The sequence below is a fragment of the Rhinolophus hipposideros genome (assembly GCF_964194185.1).
Source record: "Rhinolophus hipposideros genome assembly, chromosome: 2".
NCBI classification, from domain to species: Eukaryota; Metazoa; Chordata; class Mammalia; order Chiroptera; family Rhinolophidae; genus Rhinolophus; species Rhinolophus hipposideros.
In genome coordinates this window covers 70,697,353-70,714,687 of record NC_138048.1, presented here as the reverse complement: position 1 = coordinate 70,714,687, position 17,335 = coordinate 70,697,353, and the positions used below count along the sequence as shown (strand labels likewise).

At 36.2% G+C, this 17,335-nt stretch overlaps 1 protein-coding gene across 12 annotated transcripts in view; it reads left to right on the top strand.

Annotated features, from left to right (window-relative positions):
• NLGN1 (neuroligin 1) overlaps positions 1–17,335 on the top strand; it is a 794,578-nt gene that overhangs the window by 149,052 nt on the left and 628,191 nt on the right. For 6 of the 12 annotated variants that reach the window (XM_081064845.1, XM_081064843.1, XM_081064853.1 and 3 more), the window contains exon 1: positions 1,852–2,577. The exons of the other annotated variants lie outside the window; for them this stretch is intronic. The gene's annotated coding sequence lies outside the window, so the exon portion shown is untranslated. Of the gene's footprint in view, positions 1–1,851; positions 2,578–17,335 lie in introns of those variants that run through there. 12 annotated transcript variants of the gene reach the window in all.

The following is a 17,335-nucleotide window of genomic DNA, read 5'->3' as shown; positions in this document are numbered from 1 at the left end:
TCTTTTTCTAAAAGTTTTAAGCTTTGCTCTGTATCTTTAAGTCTTTATCCTACTTTAAATATATATTTAGTTGTGAAGTTGAGAGCTAGTATTATAATTTTTTCATATGCTTAATGTATTGTCTGAATAATTAATTGTTGCATTGCTCTCTAGTGCCACCTATGTATCAAGTTTCTACAAATTTGTCAATGTATTTCCCAGCCCCTATTCTATTGAGCTAATTTCTATTCCTAAACCAAAGCTACATCGCCTCAATTACTGTCATTTTGTATTAAGCCTTAATACTTCATATGGAATTCCCAATACCTTCTTCTGAAAAATTGTACTGACAAGTTTTGACACTGCTCTTGCAGACAAATTTTCAGATTACTTTTCAACTTTCTTGAAAAACTATAGTGGGCTTTTGTAATAATTACATTAATTTTATAGATTATTTTACAATATTGAGTCTCCCATCTAAGAACATATATTTTATTCATTTATTTGGGTTTACTCTTTAATTTTAATAGATTTATAAACTGTGTGTCAAAAAGTGACTGCTCACAGTCACATAACCAGTTAAGAGCAAAACCAGTGGTAGAAGGAAGGTCTTTTGACTCCTTAACAGCTCCTACACTAAAAGGGGTTAATTATTTAGTCATCTAAATGAAAGATCTAGGAGTCCTTGCAGCTTTTGCACCCACCAGCAAGAAAGTTAATCCAACCTCCTGAATTTACTAGGCCATTGATAATCAAAGTGTGTCAGAGGGCTTGGTAGATATGCAGAATCTCATTCTTTCTCTGGTCCTACAGATTCACAGTCCTTATTTTTAAAAGATTCCTGGGTCACTGGTAAGCACAATAAATTTGTGAAGTATTGCTTACCAAAAATGAGTCCTAAAACTCATGACATCGGCTCTTTTTCTCTAAAACCTGCGAAAAATGCTAGTAGTTATCTGTAAGTATGTAAGTCATTGAACTGCAAAGGCAACAATCATAGAGGCCCATATAATGGCACATAGATCATACTCTTGCCACAGGGTCACAGCAGCCATCTGCTTTACTGAGTGAACATCAAAGGTTCAAAATGAGAAGAGATTGTATACACAGAGTGTGCCAAGAAAATGTATACACATTTTAAGAAAGGAAAAAAGTATTAAAATTGTAATACTCAATATACTGATAGCAAAAGATGAACACAAGTCATGTTTAACTTCTGCAATTGCAAGAAGTGCTCGAAGTGGTGGTTACCATCAGTATCCAGACACGTCTGATTGCGGCGAACTACTGCTTGAGCAACGTTGACCAAAGTGTTAACATCTCTTAAAATGTATATACATTTTTTTGGCACCCCCGGTATGTACACTGGTATTCTTTTAAAGGAAAAAAAAAAGCAAAAAACTGTTAAGGGTTTTTCTAAAAAGAGCATATTTCAGAAATATTAGAGCGTCTTTTGATATCTATAGTCACTCAGGAAACAAATATACTTGCTTTGAAATCACTAACTGCCCTAAATTGGCATTTTAGCTACTAAATGCCATTGGGGAAAGTTCTGTAGAGAAAAGATGGATACTGGGGGAGACAGAAGCACAGAAGATTCAGTCTTTAAAGTAAAACAAAGAAGAAAGATCACACGATTCTTTTCAAGTAATCATATACCATTCATGTTAATTTCCATTCAGCTTTCTTGTTTAACTACTACAGCAGCAGCCAGTTATCTACAGGGGAAAAAAAGAAAAAAAAAAAAAGAAAGAAAAAGAAAAAAAAAAAAACCGTGAGGAGAGGGGATTGAAGAAAAAAAAAAAAAAAGTGAGATCCCTGCAATATTATCTTGAGCCACTAGGGGTATCTTTGTACCATTTTTCATTCTGCACCGATTTGGAGTAGAAACCTATATTAGGGGAAAACCACGGTCCTCGGCATTTTTGCGAGCAGTGCACCCAGAATCCAAAAAGATTGAAAAAAAGAAGAAAGAGCGAAAGAAAGAAACCACAGTTCTTTCGGTCACCCGAACAGGGCTACGAAATCGCTCTACCGGACATCAGCACCGGGGATTCATTTTTGAGGTCAATTTCCAATCGAGATAAATCTATTGGATTAGTAGGATTATCTGATTGCAGCTGAAAGAAGTAACGTTTTTGATCATTTGTATTTCTTGCTTGATGGTCGGATTTACATGGAGGTGGCTTTGGGTCCCCAGGACTCTGGATCGTGGTTGCAGCTGGAGAGAAAAAAGGATCAATCCACACGTTTTGGAAGTGTCTGTGGGTGAATAGAAAAAAGAAAAAGAAAAAAAAAAAAGGAAAGAAAGAAAGAAAGCAAAAGAGAAAAGGAGAGGGGGGGGGAGCAAAACGGGGGTTGCGGCTGCTTAAAGAAGAAAAAAAAACACAAATAAAAGGAAGCGTCTTGAATTCTGAAACAAGAATTACCTGGTGCTCAAAATTCCAAAAAAAAAAAAGCCTCTAGAAACTGGTAAATACTTTAACCAATTCAGCTTGAATTTGACGGCGAAGTGTTGTGGAAACTGTCTCCTTGAATTATTGGAAGGGGACTGGGGGAAGATGAGGGGTCTCCCTCTGTGGATTTTTCTTACTGAGGGTAAGTTTGGGGGTCTTTTATTGGGAAGGGGCCGCCGTGGTTTGTGTGCCGCTGCGCGGAAGGTGCTGCGGACGCGGTGCTTGTTGAAATGGGAGAAAGGGGGAAGCAAAGCCACCTCGCGCATCTCCGGATCGCTAGGGAGCTACCTAGATGGAGCTTAAAAAACCCTCTTTTGTGGCGTCAAGGGGGAAGCTGAGCAAACCCTCCAAGCTCTCCACTTAGCATTGAAAATCTCCCAGTTGGGGGATCCCTTTTGGATACAGTGCTTTCTCCTAGTGATACTTTAAGGACAGGAGGCAGTGATGCCTTGAAATACCTGAGTGTGGAGGGGGAAAGCCCAAGTAGACATCGCGGCTGGCTCGGCAGCGGTTTCGGCGGCTGTATTGGCTTTTCCGGCAATTTTGCAGGGAGAATTGGCCGTTTTCGTGTTGTCTCTTTCTGCCTCCCCCTCATTCTCTTTTCTCCTTCACGCCTCCCCTTTCTCTCAGCTGATCACTAAAGGGTTACAGGGTCACTGAATCGGATAGAGACAGAAGTGAGTGACTGGCCACTCATGTTGTCTTGTAATTCACATGCACGACTTTGCATAATACTGTCCAAGGTAACTTTCTTCGAGTTGGAAGAGTCCAGGAAGGCATTGCAGCGTTTCTGCCCAGGGCCCAGGAAGGCGAGTGCGCCAAGCAGCCGCTGCATTTCTGATGCATGCCGACCCCGGCTGCCTCGTCACTTACTGGCTTTTCTTTCCGACTGAGTGGAGCGCGCGCCTTCCCAGATATTTTCTTGCAGCTGAATTCAGGGGAATTCCCCCCTCCCTTTTAACAATGTATTTTGTAGCTCTCAAGAAAAGCTTATCTTTATTTGCAGAAGGAAAATCAATTTCAGCAGATATAATTAAAATTAATCACTCAAATGAGTAAATATTAATTGACTTAGGAAACTAAAAGTTGCTTTGGAATCCAGGAAAGCGTTTTATTCTGAACCAGTTTTGGTGTCCGCACAGGTTCAGAACAATAACATCTAAAGAACTGATTCATTTAAAATATGTATATATTTATATAGATAGATAGGTTAATAGGTTAATGAACACCACCCCCATTCTTCTGACACTTCAGTCAGCATCATAATTTTAGTTGGCTTTTTCTGTTTAAGGCCATTCTGTTACATTTTAAACCTTCACACATTCAAATACATTAGAATGACATGGAGATAGATACTAGTTAAACTATAACATAATGTATTGTGTACATTTTAATCTTTTGAAGAAAAGCATCAGATTTTTTTCCCAGGGGTTTTCGTTTACAGATTACAAAATGTGTGTAGATACCTTTATGGTTTTAGCATTGAAACTTCGTCATTATTTGTGACTCATTGAAAGGCAACTCTTCAATGTCATCTGAAGCACTCATCCACCCAGTACTTATTTCAGGAGTTCACAATACGTCAGACATCCTGGTATTAAAAGAGGAGACTCACCAAACTTTCTTCCTGGATTTGTGTGTCTATATATGTTTCTGAAATCTAAATTTTGAAACAAGCACATGCGACTTATTTTTCTTTTTAAAGATAAAATAGCAAATATAAAAGTTCTGTCTCTTAAGAATTCTACAGTGGAAATGTCAGTTTTTAGTTCTGCAGACTGTATAAGCTTGTCTCAAAATGATAGAAATAGGAAGGAATAGTTTTTGCAAGCCCAATTGTTCATTTTAAGGAGATATCTGAGAGGCTAGGTTTGCCTTTTATTTCACACAGCTCTAAGTCACGTGGTTGATGTGCAGCGTGAACTAGAAGAATGGATGTGCTGTGTATTGGTGCATTCTAGCGCCACTGGTCCTAGCCATGCAGTCCAGTAAAGTTTAACATCTTTTTTTTTTTTAAATTAAATGATTAAAAGAAGACAGCAAGGAAATAGCATATTAAATGATAATTTAACACTGAAGGGGAATGGGAGATGGGCTGAGATTTCTCTTTTTAGGCTTGAAAAGAGTACAGTGTTGATACAAAAGTAGATGAAAAATAAGAGTACAAAAAGTAGATGAAACAGGAAAAAGGAGGTCCTTTTCAAAGTTAACTTGCATGTTTTTTGCAATTTTTGAATCAGTGGTCATGGCATGTTCCATAGTGCTAAAGCAGACAACTCGGCTTAACGTGCCTTTGTCTTGTTTGAACAATATTTTTCTCTGTCAAGAATAATCATTACTTTCCACTCCCTCGTTTTATTCTCTTTTGGCAGAGAGAATGAAAAGGGGAAAACTCTGGCCTACTCTTTGGTTTCTATAAGGAGTTCCTACACAAAACTTTGGTAAACTTCGTAGGTGGTAAATTCACTTTGGAAGTCCAATAACAATCTAAATAAAATAAACAAAACTACACACCACCAAATTTTTAAAAACTGTAGTCAGTACATGAAGAACAAGGTAACCAGTTAAGTAAATGTTCTACATGAATACAGAGGATCACTCTAAGAACTAGTGAAAAACCTGAAGAGTTCACTTAGAAAATTAATTACATTTTTGCTCTACCTTATCCAAATACATATTTTTGGTCATGATTATTAAAAACTACATTGTGGCTTTTATCAGTTCCAATTTTGCTACAGAATAACAGAAAATGTGGTAATTTGGGGTAAAGTTATGGAAACTCTCAATTAGCTTTAATAATTGCAAGCCCAATTCCTAATGTACATGACAAGAATTAACATTGGATTCCCCAAAACTTATCCCTATGGAAGAACTGATGTTGCATTTATTGGAGCATTGCTTAACAAATACACCTGTCCCCTGAAAGTCTCCATATGTTCCAAGTGGCCTAACATTCAAGGGGGGCGATAACACATTTGCTGTTACCTTCTTTTAATTTTGAGAAGATTAAATACAGTTCAATGTTATTCTACATTAACTGAGATTTAAAAATTAAATTACTACACACTGAACTGAAAGCAAAATGAAAAGGGTAATCCTTTAATGATTGGTAGAAATTTAACAAATGGCAGCCCCAAATGCAAATCTTTCATCTCTTTTGCTTTATTGAGAAACGCAAAACAAAACTAACTTGCAGTTAATTTAAAATTTCACTTTTTAACATCTCAAATTTGCAAAGCCCATAAAAATTGAAAAAAAAAGTGAACACTCATGATGAATCTAGAGTGTCATTGTAAATACCTTTTAAAAGATAATTTAAAATATTTTGAGGCAGCTGACCGCTTAACTGTGTGGGATGGCAACATTCTCCACTGTTGCTAAGCATAAGTCTTTAACAGGTTTGATCTTGCTTTATTGTTAAGGGAAATGCACTGACAGTGTCAAACAATCCTATGATGCTGTGATACCTCTGCCTTTAAGATCCCCTGTCAAAAAAAAAAAAAAGAAAACAACAACAACAACAAAACCACACACCCATTTGGTAGTAAACCTGGGTAAAAGAGACAGACGGCCAACTGTAACCTTTACTGAAGTCAGAACAAACTAGTAAATCACTCTAGGCATTTGAAATGATTAGACATTAAAGTTTGGGGGCATTTTATATGAATTCTTTTTATAACAGTCAGTATAATCTCTTCTATGCCTATTTCCGTTGCATGTAAGAGAAATTCTAGTCAATGGCAGAACGCTTTACTGCTGCCATTATGGCAGACTTTATAGATCAGAGATGTGTCAGCATGTTAGCTGTAGCAGTAACGCCTCTTTTGTGTGAAACCTTATGGGCCTTGCAGTCTCTCATTCTGACACTCATAAAATGCTCAAGTCCCCATATTTACTATTTAATTTTCTTCCTATATATAGCAACAGAGCACTTCAATATATGAATGTGCAGCCAAAAAATGACAGGCAAGTGAGAATGGGACTAATGAGTTTTAATAATACACATATTAGGGACTGCTAAAGGAAGTTTAATTAAGAAAAACAAGTTGAGCATGAAATTTGTTTTGGAACACATGCAATTTAAGATACTGCTACAGATGTAAAATCAAAACCCACAGTGATACAGCACAGGACATGAACTTTCAGGCTGAGACTTATCTCTGCTTAATGCAGTTGGCGTCTTAGAACCTGCCTTTAAGTTGATGAGCTTGGGTTTGACTTAGGAAATAAGAGTATATATACTTTTTCATGAGTTTTCACGTTTCTCTGGTTTCTACAGCAATTTTCATTTAGTATTTTCACTATATATCTAGCCACATTTGTTGTACCTGATGCTAGTTCCCTTGTGATAGGTCACACTGTAACCTTTTTTTTCCCCTGTAGTCTGCTTCTCTCATACCACCTATGCCTGCGGGTAGAGCTACCTGCTGAAGCCCACGCCTTCCCTCTGGGTGAGCTGTACATGGTGCTTCAATAAGAAACCTACTTGTGTACCCATTCACCTGCACCTATACTTCTGTTTAATTTTTGGCAAAATCGAGAAAATATGTAGTTTTGTTGGCTTATTTATTTACTTATTTAGTAGTGGCAATGTGTTGGGGACCAGACGATGGGGAAGAGATAGAATATCGAGCAAATATTTTCGTAGAATGCAGTTTTCTTTCATTTTGTTTGTATCTAAATAACATAGGTACATCTGGAGAGAGTGAAGAAGCCAGACCATAATAGGAAGGTCTTACATGTTTTTCAACAACCACCTTTTGGGAAAATTCTAACTGACATACTAATTTATTTATATAGATATTGGGCATCACTTATGTGTAACAGTTTTTTCTTCCTTGATACAACAATGAATATTGAGTCTTCTGAAGGAAAGTGATTAATTGTAATGTTCCAAATTGAGTTGAAAATTCTTGTTGCCTTAAAAAAATTAGTTATGGTAAATACTTTCATATTGTCATATGGGATACTCTGTGCTTAGGAATTCAACAAGTTTACATATGAAATCAATGAGTACTGATTTGATAAAAACTAACTTGGGATTATCACTACTATAAGTTTTCCTCATAGGACAACCACCTTTCTTAGGACATGATTTACCCGGAAAACAATGATTACTACATAGGACATTGACCAACAGTGGTCACAACATTCACAGCTGAAAATAATACTTGAGCCATTTAATAGTTAACCACAACATTGAAGTAATAAAGATTCACTTCAGTAACCATTATGTTTCAAGTAAGTGCATCTGTCATTTTTAATTTAAATCTATATTACTTAGCTGTCCAAAACTTTACACATAAGTGACAGTGTTATCTATCCTTTTTCTTATGGGTAAAAGAAGTCACCAGTTTCATTTCCTCTTTAACTATGCCAAGTGTTCTAATGCGTATGTTACTATGAGATTGATACCAAAAGTTCTTATGATTTAGAGCTGTGCTTTTTAGTAATAATATCTGAGAAGTTATTGAATATTCAAAGGTAAAACATTTTATATAATGAAACGATATTGTAGTAACAGTATATATAACCTCTGTGATGGCAGGGATTTCTGTCTGATTTTTCAAAGCTGTGTGTGTTTCCCCACAGGCTCTAGAACTGTGCCTGGCAAATTACTGGGGGCCAATAAATACTTGTTAAATGAATAAAGAGACCAGGCTCTAGCTTGACATGTTATTTCTTTGCTTAATAATTGGTCTTTTCATTTTTGGTTTTTATTTTTTCTTAAATAATTTGTATTTGAATGAATAGGTATTTTGAAGTTTTGTGCACAATTCTAAAAGTAAAAAGGAATATATTTAAAAGATTGGATTTTAATCAGACAAATAATAATTGACACTTTTACTGATTTTTGCAATATAGTTTTTTGACTTTACTTTGATATATTATTTTATCAAGACTTACACATGTGATAGGATTATTTCTGGCTATAATTTACCAAAATGTACATTAGAATTATTTTCTGCCATGAAGAAAATGTGATATCTCAAGGAACTTTGAAAGCACTAATTATTTTTTCAAATACTTCGAAATTGGACAATAAGATCTGAAATGTAATGAAGTTTGGCATTCTGGTCATTATTCAAGACTTTTCTGTCATTTTCTTAAATACTTGATAATTCCAAGCTCCCTATCATTCAATTTTATTTAAATGGTGAATTCATTTAGCAACTTACATTACATGTATATATTAAATTCTTGTGAATATCTATTCATTGATGTTCTATTACACAAATAGCCCATGAATAGACCATTGTTTTGAAATGTTATTATTAATAAATTAATAAATTATTACTAATAAAATTGTAATGTGAAGGGAATCTAAAAGAATTAAATATTTGAAGAAAATTGCAAGTGTAATATTCTTTCCCCTTTGGGGGGGCACTGGTTGAGCTCTAAGCCAGGTCAGAAGTGACAGGAAACCATTATTGTTGTTTGGTGCCTTGTGTGAAAGGAGTTGGTAGTCTTAGTCCAGTTCCTAGTAGACAGTTACTTCTTAAACAACAGTCACTATAGTATTTGCCAATTCCAGCAGAAGCCTGAGAGTGAATGGACACAAAGGTTTAAATACCCCGTCTCTGCTAATCATCATCCAAAGTGTAAAGATTGGCACATCCTGGCACAAGGCCATACTGAGAAACTTAGTCCTGTTCCTGCCAAAGTTGTAGCTATTCTCTGTCAGCAAGGCTTTGTCTATATATATATATATATATATATATATATATATATATATATATATATATATATACAGAGAGAGAGAGAGAGAGAGAGAGAGAACTTTAATTAAGCAGGGCACCAGGAATGGCAATTCTCCACTATTCCCAGGCACAGCAATTTACTAGAAACAAAAGCAAGCTTAAATAGTGAGTTGAGAATGTAGCACTGCTGTTAGGGTATGCTGTCTTCTCTATAAAGATACTGGCAGTATAATTAAGTTGCTTCTGCAAGCAATGACTTGTGACCCAAAGATGCCCCCTTTCAGACAAAAGCATCAATTTAATATAAAGGGAAGTAATCAACTTTACCTGGCTGTCTCTCCTGAGCTCTTGAGTGATTATTTTTTTCTTCTGGGGGATCACTGGATTGCCAATTGGTTTTCAAAAATGTGTCCCGCAGTGTGCTATGTATACAGTCAAACCGTTGCCCACGTTTCTTTATTTTTGTTGTTTTTCTGTTTTTGTTTTGTTTTGTTTTAAACATGCTGTCTTATCCATTCCCATCCCTCTCACCCAACTTCACCTTCTTGTTCATTTGGAAGTCAGAACTTCTAAGGAGATTCTAGATTTAACAATATTTGGAGCTTCTATCTGAGAGTAGGTTCATAGTAAGCAGAAAGTAAAACTTCTTTTATATAGTTAAATGTGAATGGCTTGTGTCAGCTACTGCCTCAAAACAAAACAAAGCAAACAAAAAAGAAACTCTAATATTTAGCCATTAATTGTAATGGTCGTAGCAGAAATATTTCGTTGTGGAATGCAGAAGGAAAGACTATATCACTTTGATCTCTATTTCTTCGAGTTGTCATAAATACGCTGTTATGGCATGTTAGAATCCTTTTCTCTTGTCAAAGAGTAATGGAATTAGCTACCAGTCTATATGATCATCCATGCATACCCCTGCATGATGAGGATTTTCATTGTACTTTCATTTGTTTCCACCTCTTTTCTGTTTTACCCCCATCGTGCTATTATTCTAATTGAGATAATGCTATCACAGAGGTCAGTCATTAAAAAATAGATAAATAAAATCTGAGGGCAGGGTTAATTGATGAAAATAACATAATGGATGAATTGGCTATTCATTCAAAAATATTTTCTGATGGCATGCAGTATAATGAATTGTTCTGGGGATGGTTATTAAAAATCAACAATTCAAAAGTGATAGCCTCTATTTTTGAAGAGTAAGGCCAGTCTGATCATGTTGTTTTGGTAATTATAATTCTTCTCATCATACTTGGGATGAGATCTCACATTCCTAAAATGGCATAGAAATTCTGGAATTGTCAGCTCTTCTGCCCTTCTCTCAGTCACACTGGTCTCTTTGTTCTTGGAAAGACCCGGGCTTCTCAGCATTTGTGTCTTTTCTTGCCTCTCTCTGCCACACTCTATACCCTGGTCCTCACCTGCCAATTCCTACTCATATTTCAGAATCCAGTTTATAGATCACTTCAAAAAGATCATCCTTCCCACTCCAAATTCATTAAATGTCTCCTCAGAGCCCGCTGCATTATCCTTTTTGGCAAAGCATTTATGACTAAATAGTTATCTGTGTAACATAAAGTTTGTCTTCCCCATTGAACTGTCGCTTTCATGAGAATCAGCACTATTCCTATCTGGTTCATGTTGACCTCTCCAGTACCTCGTATTAAATAATTGTAAGAATGAAGAGGGAAACTGGGTTTTTAAATTGCTGTGATAAAAACGACTATGGGTTCAGTTACAAGAAAAGTCGCAAGTGCTTTGAGAGTTAAGGGAAGGGAGTGTTTTGTGGCTGGGGAGATCTGGGAAGAAGTACTCATTTTTTTTCCAAATTAATATTTATTAGGGTGACAATGGTTAGTAAGATTCCACAAGTTTCAAGTGTACAATTCTGTAATACATTATTTGTGTATCACATTGTGTATTCACCACCCAGAGTCAGTTCTCCTTCCATCACCATATATTTGATCCCCTTTGCCCTAATCTACCACCCCACTCCTCCTTTATCCTCTGGTAACCACTAAACTATTGTCTGTGTCTGTGAGTTTTTGTTTATTTGTTTGTCTTTTTCCTTTGTTGCTTTCAGTTTTATATTCCACATATCAGTGAAATCACATGGTTCTCAACTTTTTCTGCCTGCCTTATTTCACTCAGCATAATAATGTCAAGATCCATCCATATTGTTGCAAATGGCACTGTTTAATCTTTTCTTATGGCAGAGTAGTATTCCGTTGTCTATATATATCACATCTTCTTTATCCAATTATCTATCACTCAAAGGACGCTTTGGTTGTTTCCATCTCTTGGCCATGGTAAATAAAGTACTGGAGAGGCTGTGGAGAAAAAGGAACTCTCATACACTGTTGGTGGGAATGCAGACTGGTGCAGCCTCTATGGAAAGCAGTGTGGAGGTTCCTCAAAATATTAAAAATAGAATTATCGTATGACCCAGCAATCCCTCTCCTGGGTATATATCCAAAAAATCTGAAAACATTTATCTGTAAAGATATATGTGCTCAGAAGTACTGACTTTTGAGCCAGACCTTCAGGGATGCTAGCTGGGGTCCTTCCAAGCAAAAACTGATGGGGAAGAGTGATTTCCTGGAAGAGAGATCTTGGTAAACAAGTTGGACCCAATTCACTGACCACAGCTCCCAGAGCTGCGTACTGCCTTCCATTAGTATTGTTTTTTCACAAAGATAGATTGCCACCAGCTATAACCTCTGTAATGTACTCATGATTTTTTCCTGAATATTTTTTAAAATATTTAGTTGGTAAATGTTTTTCTCATATAACTGTCAAATTTTAGTTTGCCTTTTCTACTTAAATTTCTGTTTTCTCTGTTGTTCTATTACATGATTGGAGAGGTTCATTTACAGTAGAAGTAGACCAAGGAGAATGAGAACAAATAGAATTGCTTATATTTTCTGCAGAGGAAGGGGAAGTGGAATGTGACTCTGAGAAACTATTGAGGCTTGCCTACCTTTTCTCCTAGAAGGAGGCTCTGGACAAAATTGAGAAGGAGGCAGCGTTTATCTGTTAATTCTGTCTAGTAATTCTTCTGCCTTATCCATTTGTTTGAATTTACTACATGCACAAAACTTTTTTGTTGTTTTATTGAAAAGTATTTCAGTGTCTTTGTGTTTCTTCAATTATCTGTTAAACTGAGATGATAATGATCTCTATTTTATGGTATTTAGAGACAATTAAATGAGATGATGCAGTAGCTCACTGTTTGGCCCCAGTCTGTGCTCAGTTCGTGCTAGCCATTAACCAAGTTATTAATTAATAATGGCCATGGCAGAATATACTTGTCACCGCATTAGTCCTCAGTAGCTACATGTTGGTATGGCCGCTACATGGGCCATGGTATACCTTGAACTTTTACATATTTAAGGTCTGGAACTTTGATATTCTCATCACAGAGTAGACCCCTTGTAATCCTTGGTTCTAATTATTTCTTACTTTTTCTCCTTGTACCCTTCCAGGACTACACATCTTCCTACCCAAATTTAGTTACTCTATTTAACACTAGAATAACCATTTCTCATAACCTCTGCTCCTTGACATTTTACCACTCTTGCTTGCTTATCCACAGTCCTAACTTGTATTATTTACTCTCTGCTTCAGATTATGGAATGTTGCTGGTAAAAAGCCTCAATACCACTCTGTTTGTGCCTATTTTATATAAATTATGCCTGTTAATTAACCCCAGCAAGCAGATCAGCAGTCTTTTTATTTCCTTCCTATTGGTGTCCTGTGAATTTCACTCTCCTCAAACCCTCACACTGAGCACATGACTTCATTGAGTTAGTCTTAATGGGGAGCAAAGCAAAATGTCCTGTATTGTAAAGGTTCAGAGCCTCTTCTGTGGAGTTAGGTTTGTTTCTTGCATCTGCCTTTTCTTAGCTGTGTGGACTTGATGAAGTTATCTTACCATCTAAAACCTCACTTTCCTCATCTCAAGCAACAGTAGTTGGCTTATTAGTTTGTTGTGGGGACTAAAAGACACGAACACGAACTGCATAAAGTACTTTAGACAGGCTTGGCAAGTAGTTGGTGGTCTGTAATATTAGTTGTTTTTGTTGTCATTTTCACGTAAATGTGGATGTATTCAGCTGGACTTCAAACTTAACATGAAAATAAAATTATTTCTGATTTCTTTATCACCAATTCATTGACTAAGGTAATGGTTCCCACACCTTTGTAATCACGCAATCCTGTGGTTTTGAAAACCAAGCCATAAAAAGTATAAAATATATATACTCCTACATAAGTATTTGTATTATCAAATCGAAAAACATACACAAAAATAGACATTAAGAGAAAGATAAAATCAGTATTTTTAATATCTTATAAATCTTGATATCTTCCTTCCATCATTCATTAATATCTCAAGACAGAGATTCTTGGGGTGCAGTTCACAGCTAATGAAATGGATATAAATCCATATTTCAAGTTATCTTCTTGAAGTTTTCAAATATTTTTGTCTGACTTGTTTAAATCATTAAATAGCCATTGTTTTTAGTTTGCAATGTAACTGAAGAAGAGCTTATACTATAAGTAGAAGTTTCATTTCTGTTCATATCTTGCTCTTATGATTGTATTACCAGTATTTCTCTAATCTTGTGGGAAATAATGCAGTTCTGTTTTGTGAACATTACTTCAATTAAAACATGATGAAAACTGTATAAATCTACTTATCCAATGATGTAAACTCTAATACTTCACTATACGTTGAAAAGGAAACAAAACAACAATAAAATGCCACTGCTGGCACACCTACTGCGTTATAGAAAATCTACACCTTCCCAAGATGCATCGTGTTATATTCATCTCACAGCCATGTGAAGGCACTTGTATTAAAACATATATTCGTATTAGCAAAGCTTCATTTCTTTCTCTTTTGCTTTATAGAAAATACTGTGATACATAGAAGTTCAGTAATTTACTTCCCTTTTCTAATTTGGTCATTTTGTGGTGGCATATGAACACAGTGCTTTGGAGATCCCTGCTCCACAGTACTGCTAGTTTAATTTTCTTGTGAATAAACTTAATATTATTCTTCCCCTGCTAGGAATATTTAATGGCTTTTCATCACCCAGTGAATAAAATCCAAACTCTTTAGCCTTTTAATGAAGGGCTTGCTTGATTTGACTGTAACCTGGCATGCCAGTCTGTCTCATTTCAATGCTCAACCTCATTTACTCTGTGTTCTGGCCAAACTAAATTGTGCCCTCCTCAAATGTAGCTGTTTCTTTCCCTTCTGTCATAGGTTAGATTTCTCAGGGTGAAAATAAAGGCTCGGAGATGGGAGTTTGCCAGCTGAAAGTTTATTGGGGCATGCCATTGTAAAAAATACCTGGGACCGAGTGAGAGAATCCCAGCCAACTCCTCCCTCTGCCCCTTTCCGCAGGGAGCTCTGGGGCTGGTACGGTTGGTCTTTCTACACTGGTGTGTACTCGTCATTGAAATGTGAGCCAGCTCCAGGAAGGTGGAGCACCACAGAATCCAATACATAACCTTTCCACTGTTTTTAGAATGTGTCCTCAGCCTGGGATCTCTTGTATGACCTTCAATGTATGTTTCAGTCCTATTCATTATTTGAGGCCCAGCTCTAATTCCCCGATTCATGAACTCTTTCCTAATCTACTAACTTGAGGTAGACCTGTTTCTTCTTTTAAAGGCTAGCAACGTTTTTTGCAATTGCATTCATTTGCTTATTTATCCAATTTTTAAGTATTTACTATGTGAATTAATTATACATTAGTTACTTTAAGTGTTCAGTTACAGAAAGGACTCACAGGACTCAAATAGTTCATTCGCATTGGACAGCTTTATTACAGGCAAAGAATACAATAGAGCAATAGCAAGAGAAGGGTATGGATTGAATCGGATCCAGAAACCTCAGACTCAGGTTTCTTGTTGCCCCACTGCTGGGTCACACAGGATGCCCCTTGTCTCCAGGCCTTAAACCACCACCTGTGTGCATGTGAAACATATTGGTACAGGAAGCCCGAACTCTGCTGGTCTTCAGGTTTTCTTACAGTGAGGTGATCACATAGGCACATTCCAGTTACATGGCCAGACTTGGTCATTGAAAATCGCCACAATCCACTGAAACCAGTTATTATTATATCCGAGTTTGATTATATTATTGTTACTAAATCTAGTTCTTAAACATTACTGAGCACTGTTGATAGGCTGATACGTTCTGAGCTCAACTCATATACTCATGGGTACAAAACATTGTTTAGCTTTGGTTAATACAGTCAGTCTTCATTATTCCTGGATCTATATTTACAAATCTGCCTATTCACTAAAATTTATTTGTAACCCCAAAATCTGTGCTCATGATGCTTTCAGTCATTCACAGACATGAGCAAAGCAGCAAAAAAATTGAGTTGCCCTATGATCATGTTTCCAACTGAGGTGATGCTCTGCCTTCTTGATTCAGTTCTCATACGGAGCTGAACAGAGGAGAGCTAAACAGAGGGAAGCTGGACATAATGCAGTATGGCATAAAAAACTCAAGCTCTGGGCCAGCTGGAGGGGTTGGGGTCTCAACTCTCTATCCTGTTAGTAGGGTCATCTCAGACAAGCCACTTAACAATTCTGAACCTTGTTTTCTCTTTTGTAAACTAAAGAAAACAGAATCTACTAAGGTGAATTGTTTTTAGGGTTTAAGATTATAGTTTATAACTATGTTAAGTGTGTGTGTGTGTTTGTGTGTGTGTGTGTGTGTGTGTGTGTTTCCCTAGGGACAATGGATCCGTGTTCTCTCATTCAGTGTATGCAATGACGTAGAGACCATAACTACAATGAATAATGGCAATCGATTGTATTGGTCAAGCTCTACGCAGCTTGGTAATAAGCACACAGTCAATCCAGATCAACTGAGATTTATTAATGTCAGCTCTATGTAAAGGGTTTTCGTATAGATTTTATGATGGCTATAAAGATATTATTTCAAAGGCAACAGGCCCAAATCCTTGCCCTTGAATAGGAAATTCAGTGGTCTGGGTGAGTGTGAGGGGGGTGTCAACAATAAAACAAATAACAAAAACAAAGCAATATTCCTTTACAATATTGTGGCTACTTGGGAGCAATGGCTGGATTGTACTTGTCTTTATATTCTCATAATATTCAACATGATAGCTTATACATTGTGGATATGCAGTAAATGTTTGATGAGTGAATGAAAGATTGATGAATGTGGCCACCCACTGTGCTGATCTAATGTCCCAGTCTCTCTACTGTCTCCACATTCATTACTTTGGTCTGGGTCATTCTGGAACAAACTAGTTGATAAAGCAGCTATTAAGATGAATTAATGCAAGAGAGTTAACACATTCCCATTTATGATGTGTTTTAAATTTTATTTTTTTATTGTGTTTCTCTCAATGGGATAAAACATGTTTTAACCCAAAGGGTAGAATGATGGAAGAATTTGTATCTCCATTAACTACAAAATCAGAAGATGCTAGTCCTATGTGGATTGATAGGTGCATCTACTTGCCTGGTCTGCTGAGTAAGGCTTTTCTGACCTCATTAATTTAAGTATTTATTACAAAATATTTGAAACATATAGTTAAATACGGAGAATTTTCTAACAAAGGTGTGTGTGTGTGTGTGTGTTTGTGTGTGTGTGTGTGTGTGTGTGTGACACAACATTATCAAATACTAAGACTTGTAAAACTTGCTGTAGTTAATGGGTGGTCTTCTAAGGCCTCACCACAGGTTATCTGTCATAGGTGTCAATTAATTAATTAATAGCTAGAACTAATTTCTTTCCCTTTCCTTCTTACCCAGGGGTTGCAAATGTCCTGTTAATACATATTTATATATCTGTGAATAATATATAGTATTATTTTACATATTTTAAGCTTTATTTAAATAACATTTTACTGTACCCGATCTTCTATAACATGCTCTATTCAAAATTTTTGGTATTTATCAATGTTGATATATTTAGGTCTAGGTCCTCTATTTTCACTGAAGTATGCAATTCCAATTTGTGACTACATCATAATTCATTTATCAGTATCTATTAGTGGACAGTTAGGCTATTATGAAGTAGAGGTTTTCTTTTTGTTACATATTATTATTTTAACAGAAACAACCAATCACTGCATTCAATGTAAAGCAAAAAAGATAAAAAACAAATAATAATAATAAAAAAAGTAAACTTCCAATAAA